Below are 17845 nucleotides of genomic sequence, written 5' to 3'. Positions count from 1 at the left end.
CTCTGTATCTCCGTGTAAGCAAGAGACGGATAGACACATACACGGTTGGCTACGTACGGTGCGAAAGAAGTTCAACAAACATACGTAGACACACAACGCAATAACTAGCTATCATTCGCCACTAAGTGGCGATGACATCAACACGATGCATGTTGCAGGGTAGGTGCACTTTGAGGCCATTTGAAGTGTCGAAGACTTGCTGACAGGTCACGGGACAGACTCCGGTGTTCAGGGTTGACCGACTGGGAAGAATGGCAGATGTATCACCTGTGCTGCCCACTGTGCCAACTTGTACTTTAGCCGCTCGATCCACAAATGTCTATCTGTATCACTGCTGCCTGTCACACGGTCACATTTGCTCAAATCTATTTTGATGGTGATTGAAGACAAGAGGGCCGCCAATGTGCTTCTTCAGAAACTGCCGAGAGCTGTTGGTATATTCATAGAGGCTGTGTTCATTCAGACGCTGTCTCCCCGACAGATCTGGTCTTCACCTGAGGACGGCTGCTTGTGCGTTGTGGCCGAAATGTCGTGAGAATGATTTTATTATGTTTTATTTTTATTATTTTATTACTTCCCTTCTACGTGACTTTACCGAAAGAACCAAGAAGACATTTCATAACATTGACCGTATGGGCATTTAAATAGTGCAATTATTGTGTTCCGGACTTACGAACCGTTCGAATATGAACTCGTTGGACTTACGAACGGGTCTCAGGAACGAATTAGGTTTGTAACCCGAGGATTGCCTGTACTGTATTTAAATGCCCAGTCTGTGTTGTGAAATGTGTTCAACAAAAAAGGGAAGCATTGTTCAACACATAATAATATTGTACATTTGCATGAAAAAACATAAGTGTAAATAAAAAAATAAATGAAGTCACATGAATAAAAAAAACATCACAAGGTTCAGGACCGGTTCAGATAATCGTCACTGGTGTTGGCCGTGAGCAGGAATCAAACCCCGGTCGCCGGGTTTGTGGCGCAGCGTGTTACCTGCTACACTACCGCTCCCCACTTTCACATACAAGATCCCCCGTAAAACCTTAATAACAACAACCGCCATTCGCGACTAAGTGGCGGTGACGTTACCACGACGCTTGTGCCAGGCCATGTGCACCTTGAGGCCACGTGAAGTGTCGAACGCCTGCTGGCAGGAGGTCACGGGGCAGACCCAGCAGGTGCCACGGGTCGACTGACTGAGATGAGTGGCTGATGCACCACCTGTGCCCCCTACTGTGCCCCCTACTGTGCCAACTTGCTGTGCTTTAGCCACCCGGCGCTCCGCTCGTTGTTGTGAGCATCACATACATTCACTTTCACACACACGTGCGTGCGGTGTGCACAAACATGCACACACATCCACACTCCCAGCGCGAGGCTGACTCATTACCATTGTGGAGGATCGCTCCACTGAATAAAAGTTCCGCGGTTCAGTTTGCAAGTTCGAGTTTTAAAAAAAAATGTTTTATGGACACTGGTCCATAAGCGGGGGTGTTCGTAAGTCGAGGACTGCGTGCATTCTTTCCCATAGACATATATACGAAGATAATGTATTTTGTTTTTTATATTCTCCACAACAAGGTTCATGGTTATTTTGAGCTGTAACTATTGGTTGCAAGATGGCAGTCCTATGCTATTGTCTAAGTGATGCATATGCGTTTACAGTGTCAGGATAAATTATCCAGTACCCTGGCCGATAAACATTTATCTTCACTCCTTCCTTATGACGACTCGTACAGGGCGGACTGCACAGCGCAGCTCGCTTACAAAGTTGCAGACTGCTCAGTCCAACCAATTCCTGTGCTTATCACTTCCCATTCTTGGCCCAGTTTTCATCAGGCAGATGGGACAGCAAATACTGGGGCAGCTCCAGGCTGTCACGCTAAAGGAGGCGGGGGGGGGGGGGCAAAGCAAACAGACAGACTCATTAACACGCAGGTCCATCAATTAAATCCAAATCGCACGGTGCTCTGATTATTATTAGTGGCAGGGCCTCCCGTGTTGAATGAGGGAATGGAACAAGTCATATTTTGACTTCAGCAAAATTGGGTGCTGCAAGCAAGAGGAAATTAGATGCCTACCGGCAGTGACAATTTAACACGAATACAATCACAACATAGAATCGTCATTATGAACACATTGGAATTCATTAGACCATCCTACAATATAAAAGGGGCCGTACGTGTATTTTGATCCATGAAGTTCGATTCTCAGCCATGGCAACATAAGTGACGAGAGATATCTAAACGTGTACCACTCTCCACCACCACCACCACCACACCCGTACTGGTCAGCGTGGTGAAGTATGGTCAAACAAAACCCATGACTGACATGGCACGGGGGAGGAATTCAGGTAGTAGTGGATTAACCCGAAAAATATATTGTGAAATATTTGACAGTGTGGATTTTCTAGAAGAATGCTGGTTACAATTAAATATCAGTTATAAAATGGTAGCACGTACTTAATTTGGAGCTTTCGTGACTGCAGGAATTACTCTTTGGTTCTTTCGGTAAAGTCACGTATAAAGAGAAAATAATAAAATAAATACTAGCATACGACGTTTCGATTGCAACACAAGCAATCATCATCAGGTATAAATGAAATAGAAACACAAATCTAGTATACTTCGATTTGTGTTGCAATCGAAACGTCGTATGCTAGTATTTAATTTATTATTTTCTCTTTATACGTGACTTTACTGGTAGCACGTAATTTGTCTTTAACACCAGTACAACATGGCCTAGTCCTGAAATGATGCTACAGGATCACTGATTAAATGAATGTTTGGTCTCAACTCAAATATCAATAACTACTTCCCCAAAATGCACTTCATATAAGCACATTTCCTCTGGACGCAATAAAATGTCCTTCAATCATTTAATTTATCCCATGATTTAGCTGTCTTGTTCAAATACCAATCAATCAATCGCAGTCAATCTCCCCGATGTAAAAAAAAATCCTCTTAAAGTTGCCGCCACCACCCATAATGCATGGCTTTGGACTCCCCACCTTTCATTCTGTCAACACCCCTGAGGACACATTCTTTCATTTGGACATACGATGAAATCCACAGCACAGGAGGTAGCGTTTATGTTACATGTGAAGGTCCCACAGTACAAGGTTGCCAGGCAGCTCATGTCTGATGCATTGAGCCAGCATCCGCTGATCTCCTATGTTTAAATCCACGATTAAACCAGGGTTCATGTCTGCCACATGGTGAAAGCAACGTGTCAGGAGGAGATGGCACAAAGTGTGGCGGGGAGGGGCTAGAGGTGAGCTTTGAATAGTGAAGTGCTGAAACCCTTCAGTCACATTAACTAGTTGGATTCCAAATTAAGATGCTGAAATTAAGCTATTTCAAAATAATATTACAATGCCATTCATTAATCCAGGAAGGCGTAAAGTCTCAATAATATTTTTTCAAGAGGGTCCTGCATTTGTAAATGTTGTCAATTCCACTTTAAGGAATGTTTTGCATGCAGGGGGAGAAACCAATACAATTGGATACATTTTTGTTTTATTTTGCCAGGAGTATACCATTCAAGGGTCCAGACGTAATTACAAACCCGCATCCACAGGCCACTTCACAACCCAGTGGGTTTGAAAGTCTCACACCTGTCAGTGATTCACCAACCCACGTCTCCCAAATCATTGGATTCCATTTGGCGATGCGGAGATCTCCCCGGCAATAACCGTGCACCTAGCGTAGGAGGCATGACGGCACTTGACCACCGTGGCAATAACCATTCACTCGGTCACGGGACAAACCGGAAATAAAGACGCACACAGAGCAACATTGCCTCATGCCTCTATCGTGCTTTGGGCTACGAATAACGACCATCGTGTAGGTGTGTATTTCTACATGATAAACTAGCCCTCATTGTGATGTGCTTCTTTAAAAAAAAACATGTCGACGTTACGTATGCAGGACATGCATCGTACGATACAAAAAAATAGCAATTGTCTAAATTCGCAATAGCTTAGAAGCCTTACACTTTTTTATTTTTATAAAGAGGCAGGAGGGTAATAGAAGTGGAAAGGAGAATGTGGAGGGGAGGTTTTATAACTCAATACACGCAACAAATCAAAGTGCTCGTGCAATATGACAGTCGAGAATGTAACTCGCAAGCAGGGGTTGTTTGTAAACACCAATGCAGATGCTTATGAACATCACATTCTACTCAGAAAATGTCAAACTCTGCAATGCATACATAAGGCATAGCATTACCTAATGATGACCAAAAAGCAAAGGACGAGAGTGATTCTTTGTCCAGAAATTAGGCCGAATGAGACGCTTTAGAGCAAATGCCACTCAAACGATGTCCGCAAAGCATGTGTGCGGGCGCCACGGGCCCCAGTTGCAGGCTGCTTGCGCAACACCCATTCCCAGCAGGGTTTAGCGGTACATTCCGAGGCGCTATTACCATCTGCACAATCTTATGGCCGTGTTGTAATTAGAAAATGTGTCACTGGTCTGCCACTTAAATCTCAAGCCATGCCGTTAATGCGTATGGCTGGAAGGCCTGGAGGGAAGTGGGGTAGCCTTTAATCACACGGCAGCCACACGTCGCCCAAAACATTCTACATGTGGCCCATGAAAATGATTAAGTGCCAACTGATGGTCAAAATATGGGTAAGCTGTAACAATACAATTAAGAAAATGTTCATATCCTAAAGTCGCCTTAACCAACTCTCATTGACCAGCGTAGTGAAGTATGGTCAAATAATGCCCAGGACTGACACGGCGTGGCGAGGACTTCATCCAGCAGTGAATTGACAAAGGCCTGTAAATTATCTTTAAAAGCACTGTGTTGCAAAATATGTCTAAATATAGCACAGTTATGCTTTTTATGATTAAATAATTTCTGTCCCATTTGCCATAGTTTGTATTATTGATATTGCTCCTGAGTGCACAGCAATTACTAAATGCAGAAGCACTACAATGGCCATGTTTAGTCACGAGTTGTCCACAATAGCCTTGCAAAAGACAGCTCGATTATGGAACACGTGTGCATTTTCTGGTACATGGGAGTGGTGTTAGCTCTTGCGGCACCATTTATCAATTTCTTTCATTTTCAATGGATGCTGCTGTGGTGTAATTGTTACCACGCTGTACTTTGCATTCCAGAGGTTGCTGGTTTGATCTCCTGGGGCATGGCAGTTCAAACAATGGGACATGCTTCTTAAATACCCCCCTCTCCACTTCTCTATCTACCCAGCTGTAGAAACGGGGTACACACCAGTCAGTTGCTCAGCAGGTCGCGCATGCTGGTGGGGTTAAAGTGTGGGTATTCCCACAATGCTGCTCAGCGAGGGCTGGTCAACGCAAACTCGATGACGCAATTGTCTCTTGGTTTTATTATGGCAGCTATACGATGACACATTCCTGCGGAGGGAGCTGGTAGGAACGTTGGGTTGCTCGGTCAATGGGCAGGGTCAACGGCGGCGTGGTGTATTCCGCAAATATGCCCGCCTGTGAGGGCGGGCACAAGCCGGCGTGAGGAGGTTAAACGTTGAGTTTTATAAGGGCACCACGGGGTGACCAGCCCCTCCCCACCCAGCCCCACCCCTCCACCCAGCCCCTCCCCTCCCAGCCCCTCCCTCCCCACCCAGCCCCTCCCTGCACGACGGACGGACGGACACAATAATCCCCTGTGGGCTGGTGTAACCAGGAGGTTCCTACCAGTATAACTCTACAGAGGGTACATTTGTAAGAGTAGGTAAATGTAGACTGCAGAGGGGCTCTTTAGAGCTCCCTCATAATCAAGGCCCTTTAACAGACCAGTGGCATAAGCAAGCAAGTACAGGGCTGCACCTTTACCTTTTATTTTCAATAATCCTCACGCAAAACTGCTCTGGATAGCCTTATACCAGTCTATAATTGTAAGGCTTACATCTCATCCATACAGATGTGAGCATTATAACGAGGGTAAAAGGGCACCTTATTGGTTACATAAAATGTTTAACACGAATAGCAGCTATTCCATTATGCATGGCTTCATGTAAAGTTAACTTAAGGCAATCTGATGTGCGTGTGTGTGTGTGTGCGCGTGGGAGTAATTGAAGCGAGGCTTTTTAAGTGCACCTACGTGCGTGCGTGTCCGCATGCATGCGCACGCAACAGTGTGTGGGCCAGCATACGAGCAATCTCTGCACCTTTGCACCACGCGCAGAGCATGCAGGCATGCGAGCGAGCCACCACATATTTGTACGCGCACAATGCAATCCAGCTGACCAGCTGTTTTTAACCAGGAGGAACTATTTGTATCGGTAATGTATTTCCCATCGTATGACTAAAAGATTGCCACTTTTGCGTAGAATGGCCAAATATCAATTATGTAATATTAACATACCAAATTATTACAACTTGTTTACATGCTAATTTCCACTAGATTTACAGTTTCAGACAATCTTTTCACAATGTCTACCTATCATTTTTATTTATTCACGCAATTACTTTAACTGTTCATGAAACAACCTCGTCGTATGATTCTGCACTTGGCCACAACCTAAAGCCGAGTAACATCTTCACTGAGGTTTCCTCCGCGAACCGTATGGTTTCACAATTTAGTGCCGGCTCTTTTTGGTCGCCTTTCACACGTGGGATTCCCCTAAACTTAGCGATCCATCCCCACAAACATAACAGCACATCGTCTTATTCTCACGCGCGCACATTGTCCATGATACGGGAAAACAAAAACACACACACACTAAAACTACACAACTGTACTACACTGGTGAAAATAAAAAACATAAAAACATATTTTATTTTATACCTACGTGACTTTACCGAAAGAACCAAAGAGTATGGATCCTTGCAGTCACGGAAACTTCAAATCGAGAATTATACGACACCGACTAATGAGGTGGAGTGGTGGCACAGTGGTTTTCACACTGCACTATTATGAACTCATCAATCTTGAATTTAATTGCCCTACATAGCACCCTCCTCCTCTTCATAATTACATCTTAGCTACTTTCTGGCCACCTTAGATTCCAAACTTCCAAGTTACTTGTCCTATCCCTCCATGAAATTCCTACCACCATCCATAAACCAATAAACATCTTTAACTTATAATGCACATTTCTGCCCCTATGCCCCTACTGGACATCTGTGACAAAGAGCTTCATAGCTCATCGGATTCCTCCACTCAAAATAGCGATTCTCAATCCGATTATGAAATGGCTCAAAGTGCTGTAAATGACAAAAACTACACTCCCAAACATGGACAAAATCCAATAGAAATAAAGTACAGGCTGATAATAATATTGACTACACTCACAATACAGATGAAATGAGAAACTATGATGAAATTACAAATGGATTAATTCAAAGGCTAGACAATTATTTTCTAGTTGTTTAACAAAAGTCCGAACCTCTCTGACCAATAGAGTAACACGGACATTAATCCTGCCTCAAACACCCATCGCTTACGTAACTGCTAAAGTTGACCTCTCTCTAACCTTTCAAAGTGGTTTATGCAATACATCAACGAGGAGCCACAAATGAATACATCTCTTGATCTCCCTGTCATGAATCCATGTGTTATGCACAAAGTATGCAAAGCATGATCTGTGTTTTGATTTACTGCGCTGATCTTAAAGGTGCATTGAAAAATGTTGATACTCCGACTGATGCTCCTACTGTTGTGGAGTGACTCATGCAGCCAGCTATGGCTGCAGAGTTTGGTAGTACATGTTGTTTACGTCGTTTATTGTGAAAATTCGGTCACAGTTCCTATGATCACTGTTTCATTGCTTTTATGGCTTTATTTTGGTGATTTTCGAAAAGTGTTTTGGTTTGGCCATGTTTGTTTGTTGTAGTACAGAGTTAGACTGATGGCCTTAATCTAAGTTGTCTTGTGGTTGTTGTTGTTTGACTTGCATCCCACTGGGATATATGCACAGGGTTGGTGTACGGTGATTTTTTCTGCAATATTTTGCTGTCTTTTCTTGGATTTTCTGTTTGCACATAGTCACTTTAAGATGTTTTCTTGTTCATGTTTTTTGTTTGTTGCGGTTGCACCCGATTCAAAAGCCGAATGGCTCACAGGGCTATACCTAATAAATGAACTTTGAAAAATAATAAATGAACTACTAGCAAAATACAGAAAGGCCTCAAAATTATAACTGCCTGCTAATACTGTAGCTGTAAAGTGCACAAAACCCATCCCTAACCACGGTCATTAATGTGATCTTTGGAACGTACATGGAACAAACTCTCGACTCAAACGTAATTAAAACGCGCGTGCTGATATCTAGATCAATGTCAACCATGATCAATCCACTGCTGGATGAAGGCTTCCCAAAATCATCGCAATCTGTCATGCTCCCATCGTACAATCCACTGGACACTTGCACACGACCCAATTCCATCGCTCCATCTCCACATCGGATATCCCCTTGGCTTGGGTGCATTTCCCTCCCCTTGGGCTGCCACCGCATCATTATTCTCCACCACCGGTCAGCCATTGTCTCTTCTAACGACGTGCCCTACCCCAAGCCCACTTGTCCTAGCAGTCCAAAATTACGCATTTAATTTAATTTAGCTAAATACAGAGGGAAGCGCATGTGATTTGCATCAGACAGCACGTGGAGCGATCACAGTAAAGACGAGGTGATGAGGGAATGGTGGATGTGGCGCAGGGAGAGTGTGGGAAATTTACATAAATATGTCAACATTTTTAATTGACCATGTACCCGCAAAGAACACTCACATTACCCACTCCGCATTTGTGGTTCAAGCACGGATATCTGGCAACTATTTCATGCAGACACGGGCGACACACGTCACGGGCCTTCTAATCACAACCCTTCATCCTACCTGTATTTAAAAAGGCCTCTAAGACATACACTTACTTCAAGATAATTAGCACAGCATCCAAGCGCCAACTTTCACCGAATTCGATTTACGACGATTCGTTATTACGTCGGTCATAATTTAAGATTTTTTTCACGGTTTATATCTCGTTTTATTCGTTATTACGTTCGATGACCTGCAGGGAGAGGAATAAGCTCCCTTATACCCTTTCCCCCCTAACCCTCCCAGTGACCTCTCCACCGCCTTCGGCGCAGCATCATCTCGCACGACGTGCAGCAGTTCCTGGTGAGTGAATAACAACGTACAGTATTTGTTTTTTAATTATCCGTCCAGTTATTCTCAATATTTACGCATGAACATATCTTAGTTGTGTTGCAAAGTGTAAGTTTAGTAAGTTTTAGGTCAAAAAATATATTTTTTTAGGTATGCATCTTAGGCTATAATGAGACCTTATGGGAAAATGTTTTGGTGTACAGTAAACCCGGGCATTATCACCACGGTTTTCCGTATTTGAAAAAAAATAGTGCAGTGTTATTCGAAATTCGCGGTTGTCGTTTAAATATGCGTGGCCGTACCATGCTACTAACCCAACAGGGAGTTGTGGTGCACGCCCATACACAAAACGAGGCAACGACAACCGACGACGATTGACAAAGATGCAAAACTTGCATGCAAGTACCTTCACTTGGCACAGCACGTGGTCCGGCTGGGCGCGGTAAGTGTCGAGGCTGTGACCGACATGGATTGTAAAGGGCACCATCAGCTTGTCGAGCAACACCGTGCGGAGCGCCAGCAGTTCAGGCATGTGTCGAGCAGCCAGATGGAGGAGTGCCGAGTGGCTGGGGCGCATCGTCCACACCGTCGCGCTGGCCTGGGTCACGAGCAAAAAACAAAAGACCCCGAGAAAAATTGTACCCAAGGAGGCGTAGCGCCGACGAACCAGTGTTGCCCATCTAATCACCGCCACACAATATTTCATCACGTTGCACCTATGAATATCGGAATACATTTCTATGATTACATCTCATGCCCTGAAGACCTGTTCACAACATCGCAAGAAGATTTTTATTAATCTACAGATACAACTCCGGACTCTCGACTTTTCTTCCAAGATTCCTGCGTAGCGAGGAGGAGTAGGCAATAATATTTTTTTCTTGGGTTAGATCGCATAAATATGAATGCGTCTTTATAGCCGCCGCCACCACGCGAACACAGCCAATTAGAAAGGGTTTGTCACGAAACCAGAACACGCCGATTCGTTACGAGTACAGCACAACGGTGTGTTGGAGAGCAAATCCACAACATTTACAATCCGAGTAGGCCACAAACCTGCTCGAGGGGCTCTCTAGAACTGCCTCTGGTAGAGGCCATATCTGTGCGTAGGGCATGAGTAAGGAATTGCAGGGCTGCACCTTTACGTTATTTTTAACACCTACAGCCCTTGCCAATTAACTGCTGGATGAGGGGGCATTGCCACACTGTGTGGGCCAGAGAGGTTATTTGACCATACTTCATTGACTATTATGGTCAGTGAAGGTTTGAGAAGTCATAGATGTGCCATCGTAAACGTGCATTACATCAACAGACTTCGCAGCACTGCCCTTAATTATGAAGTGTAACATTAGTGGAAGGTGGGGCATAGCAAGTGATCACTCCACTTTTTAAGTATTTGGCATCAAAACAGTTGCTGTTCTACTTGAATATTGATGGCGATCTGCCCACACCACCAGCAGTGCTCATAAGTGTGGGACATGCTTTCACGTGCACGTACAGGCTTTAACGCGCACGTACAGCTTATCACACAGTACCCCCTTCCACATGCCAGTAGCGCACAATAACAAAGCACTGGCCAGTGTTGTATCTATTGCCCAGAGGGGCACAGTGAGTCTGTGTAGAATGCAAGCAAGAGCCACAGAGAGCATCGTTTGTTTATTGTTTTCATTTAAATGACAGCCAAAATGCATTTAAGAGCGCACCCAGTGAAACAATAACGGATGATTGCAGAGCCCGAATAACAAAGATTCTGCGAAAAATGAATAGGCTTTATCCACTTGCCGGAGACGATAAACCATATTCTTTTTTTCGTCTTGATATTGGAAAAAAGGGTCCCATAAATTAACAAAAATGCACGCAGGCAATGGGCAAAAAAAACCACGCACGCAGGCATCGTCAAATTGTTTTGCATGGCCTGCGCTCACTGTAATATATTAAGTATTTTGTACAACGCAATATGCTATATTAGATTAAAGTCCCCAAGGATGCAGCTATAAATTGCCAGCGGATAGTTTACTCATGGCGGTTAATATTTGTGTCCATCTGTTTAATTAGGGGTTTGGGATGTTATCCTCCTCAGTGTCGCAAACAACCATCGTGATTGTGTTTCATGATCTATGTTCTTATTACTGACGCGATTTCATGTGCAGTGGTTAGCACACTGAACACGTGATCCATTCCAGGCCACAGGTGACACCAGCGTCAAGCGATATCTGAACCATTTCTAAGCACCGTCTACACTAACATATCCTGACCAGCATTGTGAAGTATGGTCAAATCCCCATGACTGAAAAGCATTGGGAGGCCTTCATTCAGCAGTGTATAGATAAAGGTCTGTACAATGTACCATCATGGAATCATGTTTTAGTCAAGTCAATGACTGAAACAAAATTTAACCTATTCGTATATTATCTGTCCTTTCGTGCATAGCGCCATGAGACAAATTTGAAAGGCACCTAAATGAGTGAAAATTATTTTACGGGTAAATTCATGTCAGTTTTAAACTCTCTCTGGAGGGAATTTGTTTACATTGAGTCACAATGTGTTATCACTTTACTTGACCATATATTTTACGAGACCAATATTCGGTAAGTAACTTTTCCAGGTGCAGTACTGAATTTCATTCTCTGTATATATTTTTTATTGCTGCTCACGTATACGTGCATTCGTACTCTTCACAAATGAAGTACCGTCAACTCAACATAGAACAATAAACCAGTCACAATAATTACGAGCCAGGCACTACCACTATAATGAACAGGTAGACAGTTGTCAACATACTACCACGGGGCAATGTGATTCCAGCAGCCTTGGTAATGGTTTATGTGCTTTGTTGTCCCATAAAGATGCATTTCAATGACCTATTCCTCCCTCTGCCGCTCAACCACTTTCTGCATGTGAAAATACGCACATTGTTTATTTGTGGAAATGTGCACCATATAAATGGGAAAAAGTACACTTACATCATTTAAACAAGAAATCAAACGCAGGCCTATTCCGCACAAGAGATATCAATGACGCCATATACAAAAAAAGCATGATATGTAATGGTTTGGCTGGTTCTATATAATAGGTAAGCAAAGTCTTCATTCATCAGACAAGGGCAGGTTCCCTCACACAGTCATTCATTCAATGTGAAATGATCGGCATCACCTTGATCAGCCAAATGAGTGGGTAGGGGTGCTCATAGGGTGCACGTATCAAGTGTGGCCATTAGAACTGATGCGAGTTGCGTGAAAAATTACCAGTAATTCTATTAATGCCTTGGACCAACATTTGGCATGCGAACTGTCAAAATAGACACCGACTGATGGCGAATCAAGGTGGAGTTCAGTGCATCCTTTATAAAGAGCGAGGAGGTTTATCAACATCAACTGCATAACTATTTACGAGGGCACACAAAGTCTATTTCTAGGTTAACTTTGAATGGAATGTTTTTTTATAAACAACGTAAAGCTTGCAAATGACTGTCATGACCAGGTCCTTTATGGGCATAGAGGCTTAAGTGCATAGTTACGATGGGTCCACAGATAGCTTACCGTGTTATGCCTGCATGTAAGAAACCATACGTGCATTTAAATTAGGGTTTCCATCGCTAAAAAAGCAAGAGACGAAATCATTGTGAGGCTATGTATCTTTAAAATGCCTTATTCAAACATTTCTGACGACTCATCATATTTGCTTTTGAACTATCCAACCAAGGACATTTACTTTGACGAGTCATCATGAAAATGTAATGCAACTGTTTAACGTAATTACATTTTTTAAATGTCACAAAGGGGACGGCTACTGAATAACTTAGATTATTTTTTGCAAACCGCTCTTGTGTACGCTTCAATAACATTCCTGCATCAAAGAGATATCCCTAATCAAAGCGCTGCAGAGGATGCCAGATATTGTTTCCTCTTCCGATCAGTAGGAATTCTAAAAACACGTATTAACTCGACGGCCCTTTTCGCCATCGTTAATTTTGTGGGGGAAGCTCTTCTTCCCCCGCTAGCACACTAATGCATGCCGGGTGAATCTCGGAGTGGCATCATGGATCTATAATAATAAAGGAAATAAATTAAACTTCGGTTCTGCCACTGCGGCAATGGGCTGACGGGGGCCCGAGCAGTCAAATTCACCCCCCCTCCCCGCCGCCGCCCCCCCCTGGGCTGCTCTGCTTGAGATTGGCTGCCTCTAAAGGTCCACCAGCTGAAAAGCAAAGGCTACAAAAGCCTCAGCGAGTGCCCAGCAATATAGCAGAAAAGCATGCAATGTTTACACGGCGCAGCTGCCATTTAGCATCTTGGGGGCAAATATACAAATGCACCAAAAACACACTTTTGTTGCAGAGCGCCATGCGCTCTATGCATGCCATATAGGGGATGCATTATTTAGCGTGTCCATTACACCGCGCACGGACTGGTTTTCGGCGAGTGTGTTTGTGTGTATTCATTTCTCTTTTAACTAAAGGTACAAATAACTACAAATCCACGTGTACTCATCAAAAGATAATGGAACAAAAATGAAAATCCTATGAAACGTAGACGCTCAATATTACACGTTTAAAAACGAGACTTTAAAATAAACATTGCGCAAGACGCGCTCCAGTATTGTTTATGGGTCCCTGGATGTGTCAATTGCAGTAGTCGGAGCGTTCCTGCGCTTCGTGCAAGTCAAACGGCAGCGGAGGAATGAGTCACTACAGAGCTTTGCTGTCCGAAACATGCAGCCTCGCACGAAGCTTTGCGCAAATCTGTTGCTGTACACGTTGGACTCAAAATGTGAACGAGAAATGAACGACACATGATACACACGTCTTAGGAAGCCTATTGGAAGACGGTGCGCCAGCGGTGTAGCACTCGTTGCCAAGAGAGCGGAATTGTCACAAAAGGGACAAATATACAGTGAGACAGAAGAAAACGAAAGTTAAAAGGTGCCAATTATTATTAGGATTCTGTGTATTAATGAGGCATGGCCGTGTGTGTGTATACTGAAAGGCACTAGAATTGATGTGCACATCCCTTTTCACCCTTAAACATCAAGGTCAGTCATTCTGTATGCCTTTCATTCAAAGTATTTTTCCTCTTTACGATGAATAATATATTAACACAGCCCGTTGTCGACCCATTACGGGACGAAGGCCTCTCCAATCCGTGTTAATCAAGGGGGATGTTTGACCACACATCTATCTGCACGCTGATCCATGCAGATTGGTAAAGTGAAGGGGGGGCCTGTACCGGTTTAGATATTGCTCGCCAGTGATGATAGCTGTGGCAGGAAATCCAACTCCGGTAGTCGGGTTCAAATGGCACCGTTTTAACCACTTTGCCACAGATCCCGATTTCTCGTTTTCTTTACTCGTTCAGGAAAATCATTAAACATATTTAAATTGTGCTTCTTCAAGTCATTAGCTATTTCTGTTGCCCCATTCACTCATGTATTATTCTCTTCAACACGTATGAATGGTAATTTGAAATACACTATATAAATATTTAAATGACAGTTTTGACACGGGATATTATATAAAAACGCATCATGAAAACAAATTCCGCTTTGAAAAACCACAGACCTAGATTAAATTTACACTTTGTTGAACGAGGTTAAAACTTATATTCTTGGTTCTTTCGGTAAAGTCACGTAGAAGGGAAATAATACATGATACACACATCTTAGAAGGTTAAAACTTAATCTTCGGATATAAAATTACATCATCCTTATGACAAAACAAAACACAAGCATTTACATTAACAGCACTGTTGCAACCTCTGCAATGTGTGTTCACCGTGCGCAACACGAAGCAATATTCGGCATAAAAATAAGCCACTTCCCAATGGAGGGAGACTGCAGGTATGGATAAGTCTTGTGACTTCCAATATTGTCAAAGGATGAGTGCATTCAGGAGCCAAACAAGGCTGAGAAAGGGCTGGTTTCTTTCTTCAAATGTCAACGTGTAAAAAAAAACAAGATGCCTCAATGTACCACTATTGTTGCCAATGTATTGTCAAAAACACTTAAGAGATCACGGGCATAACTGACTAGAAACATTTTTTTGGTCGAATATTTCCATATTTGAATGGCGGATTTCATTGTTAGACATCTGCAAGCCTGTCTGAACATTTCACGGTATAAATTAAACCATGTGCATTAACATTTAGACACAGATACCACGCACACAAACAGCAGAACAACACTGCCATCTATGGGATAAGCCACACAACTTAACCACGTGGGACAAGGCTGTAAAAATATTCACCTGTCCAGTACAGTATGAAATTGTCATGTTTACGATTTTAACCTGAAATGATCCTATCAGATATATTACCGTATCGATGGAGGCTGTCTCACACCATTGCCATGCCTCGCAGTCTTGCAATAACATAATCCATTTCGGTAATGGGTCATTCCATGTCAACTCAACCACAAGTTCCCACTTAAAGATTTAGACGTGGCTTACAATTTGTGGGGTGGAAGATACAGATAAGGTATGAAACAAGGTCAATTATTTAAGCTCAGTGATCCAATATTTACTGCGCTACATCTCCTTTAGTAGAGGGGTGGTAGGAGCACAAACTTGGAAGTGTCTCAATTTGGAGTGATGCTAAGGATATTAAATGGTATTTAGAATGACAGTAGGCCGATAAATACTTATGAAACAGATAGGCTGTTTGGGCTTCTGTACAAGTCTTGCAAAAATAAGCATCAGAGCTTTGGTATCAATGTGATACTGTGGACCTTAAAATATGCCAAATTTCCAAAAACATTAAGCAATTCGAGTGATTGTTCCTTCTAAAGGAGTAGACATGGCTAGAGCTTGTTCATAATGTAGTTGCCTTCTTCTATGCAGCTCTACAACCCTCTACCTCCTCGTCCGATGTGTTGACCCCACAAAATGGCTTCAGGATGAATATCAAACATGGCCATAAAATTAGAGGGGCTAAAACCTCCTTGTGGGACATGAGCTACCAAACCAAGCTTTAGTGGGGTTATAGATGATGTTTTGAAGGACTGTGCAAACCAAAAGTTACTTCGGACTCTGTCCCCTTCATAATTTATCCTCCATAGATTATTGCATCAACAGCTTGGCGAGGATCTCCCCACACCGCGTGGGGTCTTGTGGATTATTTGACCATATTTCACCATGCCGATCAGTGCAGGTTAATGAAGGCAGAGAGCATGGATGGGTGGGGGGTTGCCCATCCAAATACTATCCAGGTTCAAGACCTACGTCGCTTCCGAGATAAGACAAGATTTAAAATGATTTGTTCAAAGGTTTAACCGAGCCACCGCCATTATATTTACAGCATGCATTTCACTTTTGTCCCAATAGAAATGCGTTCGTGGTGTTCTTGCCCTTACCACGCTGTATGTCTGAAAGGCAGCAGCAGGAAGTCCGAGATGGTGAGACAAACACTCGGGCAGAAGCCTCAATTTGTCAGGCCACTTGCCACCGGCTTCCTGCTTGCGCACGATGACATCTGCAATCTACTCACAAAGACAGCAAAGGCACAGTCCGTTTCAACAGACAAGCAGAACACAACCAACATGATCTGCATATTCAAGTAGGTGGAAGGAGACCTATTTTGGGGTAATTTTAATTAATCGAAGCAATATCACCCGTACAGTATTTCATCACAGCATGCAATATTGATTTGTAAAACGCAGCATATGATTTTTGCTTGCATGCAGATGCTTTGCAATGAACCCACTGACACAAAATCTATGTTACGTGGCCTCATTCAGAAAATATGCAACACGTGTAACAGCAATGTTTACCAATAGGTGTAATGTCAGTAATGTTTTTCCAGTAAAACAAGATACAAATCTTAAAATGTATTTTTCCATTTGCATTTATTAATTATCAAGACAAAATGAAAATCATTATACCCAATGTACTTTGTTCTAAATTTTTACCAACTTGTTGAAAAGATTAGCATTATCGATTACATATGTAAAATGACTCACCTGTGTGTCAAAGACATTGGCCAGTGATGTTTTGTATTGGTGGTAAAGACAGTCAGACAAAAATCTGCAGTCATGAACCACCTGAAAATACAAATGTTGCCATTACTTTATACAAACCATAAAAGCAAATCATGTTGTAGTGTAAGTCTATGGTTTTAACTTGTATACCATATACCCACATTATATTACACATTTGCATACTCTGACATGTTTGTTTAAATTCATATCGATCCCAGGGATTAACCTCAAGTCAGACTTGATGAGCTAACAGATTTAATGTGAAACCAGAGTGATCGATCATTGAAATGCCGTTCATGGCTGGCTTTGAGACAATAGAGCCAGAAAATACAGACCAAAAATATAACCTCGTGTTAGCATGACTGAAGAGCAGGTAATGGAGAAGGGAGAGCAAAATAATTGCCAGCATAAGAGGGACATCTCTTAGATCAAAGTAGGTCATGCTGAAATGGCTGGATATAAACATGCTTACAGCACACCACATGGCAGTTATAAAAAAAAAAATGATGCATGGCAAATCTTAGCTACGGTAATTACTTTACCATATGTCAACGGATATTAAGAGGAATAGCTTTTCAGATATCGTAATATGACATGCCATATCAAATCATGATGTCCTCTTAAATGGATAATTATGTTTTTATCAGCAGTATCATGGAGAAAAGATACCCAGTCATTTCATAATCCCGTGACTCTTTCAATAGAATTTAATGAACGCAGTTAACATAGAAAATATCATGAACCAACTCGAATCCAAAAAAAGTCTGAGCTATATGTTA

At 42.7% G+C, this 17845-nt stretch overlaps 1 long non-coding RNA gene across 1 annotated transcript; it reads right to left on the bottom strand.

Annotated features, from left to right (window-relative positions):
* Positions 1-1848: 1848 nt before the first annotated feature.
* LOC144937503 (uncharacterized) lies at positions 1849-16520 on the bottom strand. Its single transcript, XR_013637751.1, has 3 exons — positions 16443-16520; positions 9505-9696; positions 1849-1885 (listed from the first exon to the last, which is right to left on the bottom strand). It is a non-coding gene; the product is annotated as an uncharacterized LOC144937503 (long non-coding RNA).
* Positions 16521-17845: the final 1325 nt, after the last annotated feature.

The sequence above is a fragment of the Lampetra fluviatilis genome, chromosome 19 (genome assembly GCF_964198595.1).
Source record: "Lampetra fluviatilis chromosome 19, kcLamFluv1.1, whole genome shotgun sequence".
NCBI classification, from domain to species: Eukaryota; Metazoa; Chordata; class Hyperoartia; order Petromyzontiformes; family Petromyzontidae; genus Lampetra; species Lampetra fluviatilis.
This window is presented reverse-complemented; position numbering and strand designations above follow the sequence as displayed.